Below are 12,742 nucleotides of genomic sequence, written 5' to 3' on the forward strand. Positions count from 1 at the left end.
GGCTGAGTCCACCTGGAACATTCCTCATTCTCGACGGCAGCTCCCAGAGGGGCAACAGGTGACAGCAAAGGAAGAAAACTCGGGCTGGGGACGAGCCTCATCCCAAGCTCCCCAGGCTCCCTTCCTTTGAGACTTGGATATCGTAACAGCCACCTCGGGCCCTGGATCCATATGTTGTCCTGAGGCTCCTGGACCCTGCCCCCAGCAGGCTGGAATGGGGGCAGGATTTTACAAGTAGCTCTGTGTCCTGGGCAGCCCCATGATGGCCCTCTCTCCAGAAGGGGAAGGGGACAGAGGGACCCCCATCCCAGCAGGGGCACCTTCCACTCCTGCGCCGACACCCCTCGCAGCCCCCACAGTCCTCTGTCCAGCAGCCAACCCAGTCAGGCTCCCAAAGCCCTCAGTTCAAGGGTCTAACCCAACACAGCAGTGAACGGTGCACGCGTGACCGTCCTGGGGCTGCCAGCACAAATGACCACAAACAAGGTGGCTTAAAACAACAGAATTGTGCTGTCTCACGGCTCTGGAGGCCAGAGTCTGCGATCGAGGAGTTGCAGGACCACGAGGTATCTGCCTGAGGGAGCTCCCCACGACGGCTCTCGGGGGACCCTGCCCTGCCTCTTCCAGCTTCTGGTGGTTCGGACACTCCTGGCCTTTGGCTGCAGTGCTGCAATCTCTGCCTCCATCCTCACGTGGGTCTTGCCCTCTGTGTCTCTCTTTTCTTCTCGGAAAGACACCAGTCATACTGGATTAGGGCCTGTCCTCGTGATGTCATCCTAACTTGATTATGTCTACAGAGACCCTTTTCCAGATACGGCCACATTCACAGGCCCCAGGGAATCGGACGCAAACACGTCTTTTCAGGGAACACAGTCGTCATATATAATTTCATCCCATCACCATGTTGAATAGGAGATCCAGTGACTAGTGAGTTTTAATAGAACGAAGCATCTGTAAAAGGTACAATTTAGGCAACTACAAAACCCTAACACTCGTGCAACGCTTTATTCTCTTGGATTGTTGGTCTTTAGTTGTAAACAATTAACAATTCTTAAGGTCTACTAAATTCTATTTTAAAGATCTTCAAAATTGGTTTCATGAACAAACTAAAATTTGCACTTACCAAATGAAAAATCACATCTCACCGCTTACACTGTCTCGCTGTTTTCAATGTTAAGCACAAATAAAAGTGCTGAGGTCACAACAAATCAGAAAGTTGAAATGAGTTGTTTCTCCGCTTTTCTCATCACAGTGCTGTCACTGCTTATTTCTCCTCGACGGTTTTGACACAGAAAACATGGTAGGCAAGCCTGGTCCCCGGACCCAACCAAAGACAGGCCAGAATTGGAAGAGGCGCCGAGGGCACCTCCCGTCACTCTCACTGCCTTGGCAACACCTGGAAGAAACTGCCCAACCTCCAGCTATGCCTGAATAACCCGCCCCCTAATTAGCATGTCATTAAAGGTGGTTATAAATATGACGGCAAGTTGGCCCCGGGCGGCTGCACTCTGCACGCTGCGTGAGTGGCAGCCCTGCTCTGTGGGAGCAGTCGCAGAGCTGGACCACCTCCACTGCTGCCTCAGCCAAGCTGCTGGCTTCCCCACCACCTCGCTCCTGAGTGCCTTCCCGAGTGAAGCCGAGAAGCTGCCCAGCATCAGTGCCCCAGGGCTGAAGACGCAGGCTGCACCCAGAGCCAGTGCAAACGCTTCTGTTGCGTCGGATTTACTCCCAAAACCAGTGCACGTCGCTGAGCCCCGCTGGGCCGGGGCAGCAGCTTTAACTGGGAGTTCTACAAATAAACACCCACGGAGAATGTAAGGTTTACTGAAGTGTAATCGCTTGAATGTGTGTCCAGGAAAGATGAAATCAGGTCTTCGAGCAAATTCAGATTTACATTCAATCAAATTCAAATTAGGTCTTAGAGTGGGCCTAAGGCAGGGTCCCAGGCAGGAGGCGTGGGGGTCACATCCCTGCCTCCTTCTCAGACAGGACCTGGTCTCAGGGCCGAGCCTGTGAGATCCCTGCCCATGCTGGCCACTCGGAGAGGCTGTCCAACACACACTGGCCAGCCCCTGCTCGCCAGCCTCTGAGTTAAACCCAGGAGAGACAGCGAAGAGAGCCACCCGGGTGTGGGTGGGGCCCGGGGGAGGAGAGGCCTGAGGGAGCTGGCGGGGAGGGTGGATGCAGGGACGTCTCTCACAGCACGCGGCTCCCTTTGCCCTCGTTTTCTGCCCATGAGGCCACTTTCCAACTCGCCAGGAACGGGGTACCCTTGGTAGGAGATGGCAGTGGTGTCCCAGAGCTGGGAGGGTGACAGGAACGAGCAATTGCAAGCTCAGATTCCCTTCTGTCTCCTGTGACTTGCGCTGTTTTGAAACCAAAGGCCCACAGACGGCTGTGACTGTGACCACATCTCCCAGAGTCACCTGGGTTCCAGGCCCGACCGCGCGTTGGGAACCGGCGGCCACCCGTCCACCGTTATCAGTTCAGACTCAGCAGCCTCATCACCCAGGATGAGCCAGGGCGTCACGTCGGGGGTGCTGGTGGACTGCATGAGCCCCAGCCGAGTTCCACTAAGAAGCTCCTCCTGGTCCCCACACTCCAGTCTCTAGGCTGCAGGACTCACCCTTCAGGTGGCCAACATTCCCATGGTCGCATGATCCTCTCCTCTCCCCGTGCAGGCAGACGGCACAGGGACCTCGTGCAGGGCCATCACCGTCCAGAGGAGAGTCCCTGCCTGGCTGCGGGCGTCCTCCCACGCACCCCTCTCGCCCACGCCTGGGCCTTCCAGGCCCGCCCCCGCCTGGACCGGTGGACTCCTCCCCATCGCCCCTCTGACCTGCAGCCAGCACAGGGGGAGGCCCCTCCAGAGGGTGGAAGCACAATTGCCCAAGTCCAGCTGCCAAGAACAAGGAGAAGGGGGAGTGGGGTTCCCCTGCCCCGACTCTCCATCCCAGACCCCCCTCAAGGGCCACGCACATTCACAGAAGACAGGAAGCACCACATCTGATGTCTGCTGGGCCTGCTCACCGCTTCCGGGAACGTGCCCACTATCTCATCAGGAAACACCAGGCCAAGCCTCTCCTGTCAGCCCTCTCCGAGCGGGAACAGGCAGGAGCTCCTCTCTCAGGGCCGGGGCCCATGAGCAAAGTGCTTCCCTGGGGAACGTGGCGAGGAGGCCCCTTCTGGGCAGCTCGGCTGACCCTTCCTTCAAGTTTCTGGCTATGCCTCGATTCCTCCACAGCACCAGCCCTCCCCGACGGCGTGACTTCTAAAACCCAGGGCCCCGAGACGCCGATGACTTGTACTATTTGCAGTCAGGGTATGTCCTGCCTGTTTTCTTCGATTCCGTGTCAAATGCTGGTGCTGGCAGGTGTTGCACGGCCTCAAGTCATCTGGCCCCCTCGGCCTCACAAAGCGCTGGGATTACAGGCGTGAGCCGCCGCGCCCGGCCTGCCATATTCTTTTGCAATGACCATCCTCCCGGTGCCCTCGGCCCTGAGTAGGGAGGCTGGACCGGAAGCACAGGGACCCCTGGGCTCAAGGCAGGGAAGGACCACAGAGCTTGCAGACAGGAAGTGGAGGGGAGGGGAGGTCCTGGACTGGGAGAACAGATTCCAGACCCCGGCCAGGAACTGGTGGGATTCCTGGGAAGGGGGCCAAGCAGTGGACAGAAGTGAGCCTTGGTCTGTCTGGGGCCCGAGTGACCAGTAGCGACCGCAGCTCCCTCTCATCAAGAATGGGGAAACTGAGGCATAGACAGGCTACCCATAGTGCCCCGGGCAGAGGCCACCAAGACACAGCCACTTTGCTGTACGTGGGGCTTCTCAGGTGAGGCCAGGTGCAGATCAGAGGGGGGGCCCCAAGGAGATGGAGATGGGGGGCGGGGCCCCAGGAGATGGAGATGGGGGGCGGGGCCCCGAGGAGATGGAGATCCGGGGGGCGGGGCCCGAGGAGAGGAGATCGGGGGGCGGGCCCGAGGAGATGGAGATGGGGGCGGGCCCTGAGGAGATGGAGATCGGGGGGCGGGGCCCCGAGGAGATGGAGATCGGGGGGCGGGGCCCCGAGGAGATGGAGATGGGGGCGGGGCCCGAGGAGATGGAGATCCGGGGGGGGGGCCCGAGGAGATGGAGATCGGGGGGGCGGGGCCCCAAGGAGATGGAGATTGGGGGGCGGGGCCCCGAGGGGATGGAGATCGGGGGGCGGGGCCCGAGGAGATGGAGATCCGGGGGGCGGGGCCCTGAGGAGATGGAGATCGGGGGGCGGGGCCCTGAGGAGATGGAGATCGGGGGAGCGGGGCCCCGAGGAGATGGAGATCGGGGGGCGGGGCCCCGAGGAGATGGAGATTGGGGGGGCGGGGCCCCGAGGGGATGGAGATCGGGGGGGCGGGGCCCCGAGGAGATACCACGGCGCATGGGGTCAGTGCCACAGCCCTCCCCAGGCTTCCTGCGTGGCAGCCCTGGCCCGAGGCAGCCAACCCATGGGCTTCCATCTTCACAGCCAGAGGGAGGAATGAGCAGGGCTGGTCTGCAGCAGGACGGGTGGAACCTGGGCCAGGGCGTTAAACTTAGCAACCGTTCCCGGGCCTCAGTCACAAGACCCTGGTGGGTCACAAGGATGACCCACACCCTTCCCGGTCCACCAGCACAGGTGGTGCTACGAGAAGACTGACAGAGGCTGAGTACGGCGGCCCCTCGGTTCCACAGCAGGGACAGCTCTCAGTGTCTCCTGACCAGGCCGTCCCAGGGCCGTTTACCTTCTAGGGACCAGGTGTAGCAGCACAGGATGGGGCGTCATCGCCACCCGGGAGCAAACGCTAAGCCACACGTGTAAGACCCTGCAGGGCCCCCTGGAGCAAGCAACCTTCCCACAGCAACCTCTCAGACCCCTGGTGCTAGGTTTTGGGAAGCACGTGGCACATCTGTGACAAGGTCCAGCGGCTACCACCCAGGCCCGTCTTCACACCTGGGATCCCAGCCTCTGCCCAGCGTCAGGAGCGAAGCTCACACCACGCGGCAGCTGTCTTGGGCCACTCGAGGAGCCACAGCTGCCCTGGGGGCTGTGGCTGAGCTGAGGGCCATCATGCATGGGGCCACAGGCCGCAGGGCGCCCCCGGGAAGCACCCACCCGCTCATTTCTTTTCTTTTTTTTTTTTTTGAGACGGAGTCTCGCTCTGTCACCCAGGCTGGAGTGCAGTGGAGCAATCTCGGCTCACTGCAAGCTCCGCCATTCTCCTGCCTCAGCCTCTCCGAGTAGCTGGGACTACAGGCGCCCGCCACCACGCCTGGCTAATTTTTTGTATTTTTAGTAGAGACGGGGTTTCACCGTGGTCTCGATCTTCTGACCTCGTGATCCGCCCGCCTTGGCCTCCCAAAGTGCTAGGATTACAAGCGTGAGCCACCGCGCCCGGCCCTTTTTTTTTTTTTTGAAACGGAGTCTTGCTCTATCACCCAGGCTGGAGTGCAGTGGCTCAATCTCAGCTCACGGCAAGCTCTGCCTCCCGGGTTCACGCCATTTTCCTGCCTCAGCCTCCTGAGTAGCCGGGACTACAGGCGCCCACCACCACGCCCGGCTAATTTCTTTTTGTATTTTTAGTAGAGACGGAGTTTCACGTGTTAGCCAGGATGGTCTCGATCTCCTGACCTCATGATCCGCCTGCCTCGGCCTCCCAAAGTGCTGGGATTACAGGCGTGAGCCACCGCGCCGGGCCCCACTGGCTCATTTCTAACCTTCAGTATCAGCCACAGCAGTGTTTGAGGTTGAATTCTACATTTTTATGGTTTCTCAGTAAAGCAACGCTTCCTGCCCATGGTTTGGGCTGAGCACCTGGGGTTTCAGGGCGTCTGGGGCCTGTGTTGGGACTGGGCAGGGGTCCACACTATCTTCATCTGAAGTGCCCTCACCAGTGGACGTCAGCCTGACCTCCCATCCCTCCTGCCACCCTGCCACCAAGCTCCGCCCCTCTGCAGCCGGGGCCACTCCCCCTTCCTACTGCCCCGAAGCTCCTCCTGCTGGATGGGCACCAGGCCATGGTGGGGGCTGTCCCTGGACAAGATTTCCCAGATGCACCCCAGTCGTGGCCGCATCTGGGCCCTCCCTGGAAGTTGCCCATTCTCTGTCCTCGGTGTCCTCTGCCCCCAGCAAACACCACAGGCCTCTCCCAGACGGCAACCCACGTGCAGCAGCCATGACCAGCACTTCCCAGCACTGCCGGGCCACTGCCTGGAGTACACACCTGGCCCCAAGGGGCTGTTCCGTGGCAGGGAGCAGGCCCTGGGAGGCGCTGACCACCGGGAAATCAGAGTCTGCTCCACCAGGAAAGCCACATGGAGCTCAGCTGGACTCAGGCTCAGGGGGAGGCGGCTCAGGCGCCTGAACGCTGGGGCAAAGCAGCTGGAGGCCGGAGAGAAGGGCAGGCCCTGACAGCAGGCGAGGGTGGCGTGCACCCACCAGGCTGGTCTCACCGGACTGAGGCCTTCTCTTCCCCAGGCACCCACCAGGCTGGTCTCCATATCCTCCACCCCTCAGCCTCGGTGGGTCACTGGACAGACTGCAGGGAGGGTCTTTGCTAGCCTTGGGGTTTCTCCTCCCCAGGGTCCAGTTCTCCCACAAATGCCCTCTGCTCACCTCTGAGAGGTACAGGAAGAGCCATGCTCAGAGGTCCCACTGGAGACCCCTCCAAGACATGGCAGGTGCCAACAACAGCAATACAGAGCACCCTGCCCAGAAGCAGAGTCACGTGAGCAAGCCTAGGGGCTCTGGAGGTCCACACAAGACCCTTTGGGGGCAGAAAAGTCAAATGTCCTGGTCGAGGTCACACAGTGGCTGGGACCAGGGACCCCTCTCCACCACCCTGGGAAGCACAGCTGCCCGTGCAGAAGGCCAGACGCGGGTGGACTTCGGCTCGGCCCCACTGCACGGGAGAGGCAGAAGCTCCAGCAGTGAGTTCTCCCTGAGCTGCAGCTGCAACGAGGCGTCCCCGGCACAGACCCACGGCTCCAGGTGGAACCCGGTGGAGGAGAAGCCTGGGACCACTCAAGAGTAGCCGGGCGGGGAACACAGACCCTGCAGCTTCTCCTGGGCAGAAGCAGGTGTGGTCAGGAGGAAGGAAGCACCTGGTCTGTGGCCCAGACAGTGTCTCCTTCTATCCACATCCGGAGCGACACTGAGGTGGGCTGAACAGAGGCTCTGGTGGACAGAGACCCGTGGGCACCGCCCAGCCTACCTTTGCCCAAGCCGCCCAGGCTCCTTCTTACAGAGCCCCACTGTGCTGCACACACATCGTCGCACGGGGCCTGCCACCCTTGTCCCCCCTCTCGCAGACCCGCCACCCCCCTCACAGGTCCTGCCACCCTTGTCCCCCCTCCCGCAGACCCTCCACCCCCCTCACGGGTCCTGCCACCCTTGTCCCCCCTCCCGCAGACCCTCCACCCCCCGCACGGTCCTGCCACCCTTGTCCCCCCTCCCGCAGACCCTCCACCCCCCTCACGGATCCTGCCACCCTTGTCCCCCCTCCCGCAGACCCTCCACCCCCTCACGGGTCCTGCCACCCTTGTCCCCCCTCCCGCAGACCCTCCACCTCCCTCACGGATCCTGCCACCCTTGTCCCCCCTCCCGCAGACCCGCCACCCCCCTCACGGGTCCTGCCACCCTTGTCTACCCTCCCGCAGACCCTCCACCCCCCTCACGGGTCCTGCCACCCTTGTCCCCCTTCCCGCAGACCCTCTGACCCCCTCACGGGTCCTGCCACCCTTGTCCCCCCTCCCGCAGACCCGCCGCCCCCCTCACGGGTCCTGCCACCCTTGTCCCCCCTCCCACAGACCCTCCACCCCCCTCACGGGTCCTGCCACCCTTGTCCCCCCTCCCACAGACCCTCCACCCCCCTCACGGGTCCTGCCACCCTTGTCCCCCCTCCCGCAGACCCTCCGCCCCCCTCATGGGTCCTGCCACCCTTGTCTACCCTCCCGCAGACCCACCGCCCCCCTCAGGGGTCCTGCCACCCTTGTCCCCCCTCCCGCAGACCCTCCACCCCCCTCACGGGTCCTGCCACCCTTGTCCCCGCTCCCGCAGACCCGCCACCCCCCCGTCAGGCCCAGGGAAGTGCAGCGCCTGTGGGTGGGACTGGCAGACCGAGTGGCCGACACCCAACCTGGCAGCCGCTGTGACCAGAGACCAGTTATCTACCATCAAGAATGTGCCCTTGACTATTTTTATGTCATCTGTGTTTTCTTTCTTGCCTCAGTTTTTAGTAAAGTTCCTTGTCTGGCATTTTAGTCCAGCTCAGCAGTGCTAAAAGGGGAAAGAAAGGGGCGTTGGGCTGTTTCTGGGCGGAGAGCACCAGGCAGAGTGGCTCCCGGCCCCTCCCCCTTCCCTGGGCCCTCCACCCCTCCCGCAGCGCCCCTCCCCCTCACCGGAGCCCTCCGGGTGTCTTTTTTTGTTTCTTTGTTTTTTAGCATATTTTTCATCTTGCCCCGATCAAACTGATGGCTAGGAAAGTATGTGGCTTGGTAAGCAAAATTCTTCTGAAGAAATTCCAGAGCCCCCGGCCGCCGTGACCTCACCGCCGCGATACCAGCCAAGCCTCCGCTGTTTTTATAAATCACGGCCCGCCCGGGTGGCAGCACACAGTGGCCCAGTGTTGACTCCGGATTCCTCACGTTCCGTGGCGTCCCCCGTGGGGCCCCTGCACCGGCGGTGGGGGAGCAGAGCAGGCAGGCTGGGGGTCCCTGGGCAGCATCCCCTCCCCGCTGGGTGAGCTGGCGTCCTCCCTGCAGGTCTGCGTCCCCATGTCCTGCCCCTGGCTTCTGCCCCTCAGAACCCCTGCCATAGCTGCGTTGCCACGACCTCCTGCTGTTAGTGTCCGCCCCCACCTCCCGAGCCCGACCCACTCTGCTCCGAGGCTGCTTGGATGGGCACCCACCTGTAACCAAGTGTGGATGGCAGAGCCGGTGCTGGCTGCAGGCCAGACACCAGCAGGGCTGACCAGGCCCCAGGCCGCTCCTCAGGCGGGGACAGGACCCACTGTGCACCGGCTGAACCAGCACCCACTGCATGCTGGCACAGGGGCTGCACTGGGAACCAAGGGAACCCTTCTCCCAGGACTCAGCCTCTGTGGGAGACCAAGATCCACAGCCCAGGCTGATGTCCTGGGGGAAGACCTGGGGGTAGGGGGCACTGGGGAGGGGAGGCATGGGGCCTGGTGGGGAAGGAATGGCACGAGGGGAGGGGTGTTGGGGGAATCCCACCGGAGAGGAAGGTCACAGGCGCAGAAGATCCCAGGAGAGCAGGGTCCGGGAGCACCCAGTCCTCCTCAGAAGGCTCTCAGGCCTCTGCTCACAGCCCCGTGCCCCTCCTGGTATTGAGTGACCTGCCGACCTTCACAAGGGCGGGTTGAATCTCAGCAGGCAGGTTCCCGGGAACATGGCCGTGCTCGCCCAGTGAGTGGTCGGGGAGGAGAGGACCCCGGGGTCTCACCAGCTGCTCTCAGGACCGTCACCATTTTGGCCACACAAAGGAGCAAAGAAGGGTTCCCGAGGGCGCCCGGGGCCGGGACCCCAGCAACCAGCCTGACTGACGAACTCCGGGGGCCGCTGCCTGCACAGAAGGGGAGCGGACGGCCCGGCCGGGGCCAGTTCCCACCACGCCGACCTGGTTTCTGAACAGTTTAATCAATTAGCGAGGTGGAAGCCCTCGGTGTCAGCTGCAGTGCTAATGAGGGGCCCCACCCCCACCCGTGGGACCTGCAGCCAGACTCTGGCCCCTCAGCAGGGCCTCCCAGTGCGGTGGGGTGGGGGCAAGGAGGGGGGCTGGGAACCCAGCTGTGCAGCCCCCGCCAGAGGTTCAGCCACGCGGTGCCCAGGGCCCGGCCCTCCCTGCAGCCAGCTTTCCTTCTGGAACCGCAGGGAACCTCCGACAAAGCCCTCCCAGCAGAGGAAGCTCAACTCACGGGATAGCCAGGAAGGGGGGGCTCCTTTCGTGGAGGGAGTCGAGGTCGAGGGAGGATGAGGGGTGAGCCGGGACTGTCCCTGCCACCCCAGCATCCCAGCTGACGCCTGTCTCTCACACACACACAGACACACATGTGAACACGGACCACATTCCTGCCCAACCTGAGATGGCTTGACATGACGAGCGGGAAACTGAGTCACAGCTCCCATGGGGCCCAGCATTTGCAGATGGGGGACCAGCGTGGAGCTGTGGGCTCTGGTTGCTCTCAGCTTCTCTCTCATGGCCATCAGCCGACTGGACCCCAGGGTGAAAGGTGGAGGCGTCTGGGCATCCAAAAAGCAGGAGGCCCCGGCACAGGCGCCCTCCCTCGACCCGCAGAGTTCTTGGAAAACCTCCAGGGCTTCCCGGAGGGAAAAGGGCAGGGGGAAGGGGCAAGTGGGGACCGGAAAAGCGGGGGCGATCCTCACGCTGGGATCAAGGAGGAGGCTTGCCAACTCCCCTTCCCTTATGGGGGACTGACAGATACGGGGCTCCTGGGAGAAGCCACAGCCCCCGAGAGCTCCGAAGTCTCTGACTTGTCTTGGGAAAGTCTCACTGCTCTTGGAGCACGTGGGGGACGATGGGGGCCGCCCTGGAGGGGAGGCAGTTGCTGTCCAGTGCGGGTGGGGCAGGACCAGGCATTCAGCGAGGACGGTGCAGGCTGCGCTGCGCTCCGACGGCCTTTCTGGTTGCTCTCCGGGGATGAGTTACACCCTGAGCCCCGGCCTCCTTGCCTTCATGTGGAGCTCCCTAACCTTCTCTAGTGGCAAAGTCCAGTGAGCCAGGACCCCCTGCACTGGTGATGACCTAGTGAATCCAGGCCCCAGCCAGGGCAGTGTCTCCCCCTGGCCACGCTGCACCTGCCCCCGCTGGGCTCCCTCCCACCCACACAGCCCAGGTCAGATGCCCCCAGCAGATGGGAACCCTCAGGGCTGGGTGTAGCATTCACCCCTGGGGTGCCAGGCAGGGTCATGATATCAAGTCCCCAGGAAGGAGCTGGGGGTGCAGATCTGCAGGCAGGGGTGTCCTGCAGGAGTGAGCTCAGGGAAAGCCTGGAAGCCACTTCCAGATGCCGGGCTGCAGGCCTCGCTCAAAGCCCACCTCCCCTGCGAAGCCCGCCTCAACCCTCCTAGTTAGAAGTGAGTTCTGCACCCCCTAGCACCCACACACTCAACCCTGACCCTTTTTTCCTTGGAGGACATGTGGATCTGCCCGTGTGCATGTTCATGGCTGTGGGCTCCTGCCAGAGGGCAGGTCCCAGAGCTGAGCAGGCAGCTGGACCTCACAGCCCTGTCCTGGCCCAGCGAGAGACGAGGCCCCAGTGTGGGCGGCCCACACACATGGCTCCCAGTGAGCACGGCAGGCAGGCGTGGGCCCCCAAGGGGCCCTGTGCCAGAGGCCTCGGGGCTGCCTGGTCGGGGATAGGAGGAAGGTGGACACCCCTGAGCATCCATGAACTACAGAGGCCTGAGCCCTCTGGGGCACCCCATGGGTGGGCGGAGAAAGCTGGGTCCAGCGTCCTCACGAGTCTCTCTGTCCCCAGCTCTGATGTGGGGCCCCGCCTGGCAGGGTTGTGGAGAAGAGATGAGGCTGCGCCTCTGCAAACAGACCAGCAAGTGCAGTGACCACCAACCATTGTGCAAACCCATCAGGCTGGGGGCTCCCTGCACCAGTGTGTTCGAGGAACGTGGTGAGAAGAAAGGTGTCCGGGCCTCTTAAGGCCTTGGGATTTGACCAGAGGCGGCGTCGGAGGAGCAGGACAAAAGGAGCTGGCACTAAGGGAGGGTGGGTCCCCGAGCGCGTTGTGGCCTGACATCCCGGAGGCTCTGGGCAGCAGGAGGGCACGGGTTAGAGGGAGGTCAGGCGCTTTAGGCGCTGGGAAATGTGGATCTTCCCGCTTTCCCCAAACCAGCAGCCGCTGGGGAGGCTCCCTCATGGTACTAAGCTCACGGGCCAGAGAGAAGGTTCTCGCGTGCCAGCACCAGGTGGCCACCCACAGGCCCCGACAGCCTCGGCTGCCTCTCACAACAGCCTCCCGGACCCCTCCCACCTCAGCCCCTGGTCCCCCACCCCGGAGTGGAGACTTTGTTTGGTGAGCTTTGCCTTCCCCTAGACTCTGGACCAAAAACCCCCCAGCCCCCAGGCACTTCTTAAGAAACAGAAGGTTCCCATGAAGCCTGACCTCTACTCCACCTGACACCAGGTTCTGCCTCCCAGCATCCCTGTAATTGAGGAGACACTGCTAGCCTGAAACCCGACCTTCTTGTTCTGCAGCCTCCTCCTGTCAGTCAACACCTCCTGGAGCCGGCCCAGAAAACCCAGTTTCCAGGAGCAGGTTCCCTGCCGCCCCGCTGTGGGCTGGGCACCTGTGCTGTGGCGCCTGCTGGCAAAGGTGTGCTGACCACCAGCCACAGTGGGATGTGGCCCAGCCCCAGCCTGCTGCTTCAGGTCCTCGCCCAGAAGCACCTGCTTCTTGTTGTAACCTGTGGGAGCCTGCAGACCTGTGCTGGCTCAGATCTGAGTCGGTACACACCTGATCTGGTACACACCTGAGTTGGTGCACACCTGAGCCAGTGAACATCTGAGCTGGTACACACCTGATCTGGTACACACCTGAGTTGGTGCACACCTGAGCCAGTGAACATCTGAGCTGGTACACAGTGCTTACCCGGGGTACCTGAGCACTTGGCATGGCCGGCATGGTGCCCACTGACCACACCACCCTCTCCCGGGCCCCCTTTGCTCTTAGCAGCTG

Source organism: Nomascus leucogenys, unplaced genomic scaffold (assembly GCF_006542625.1).
Source record: "Nomascus leucogenys isolate Asia unplaced genomic scaffold, Asia_NLE_v1 000741F_108327_qpd_obj, whole genome shotgun sequence".
NCBI lineage: Eukaryota > Metazoa > Chordata > Mammalia > Primates > Hylobatidae > Nomascus > Nomascus leucogenys.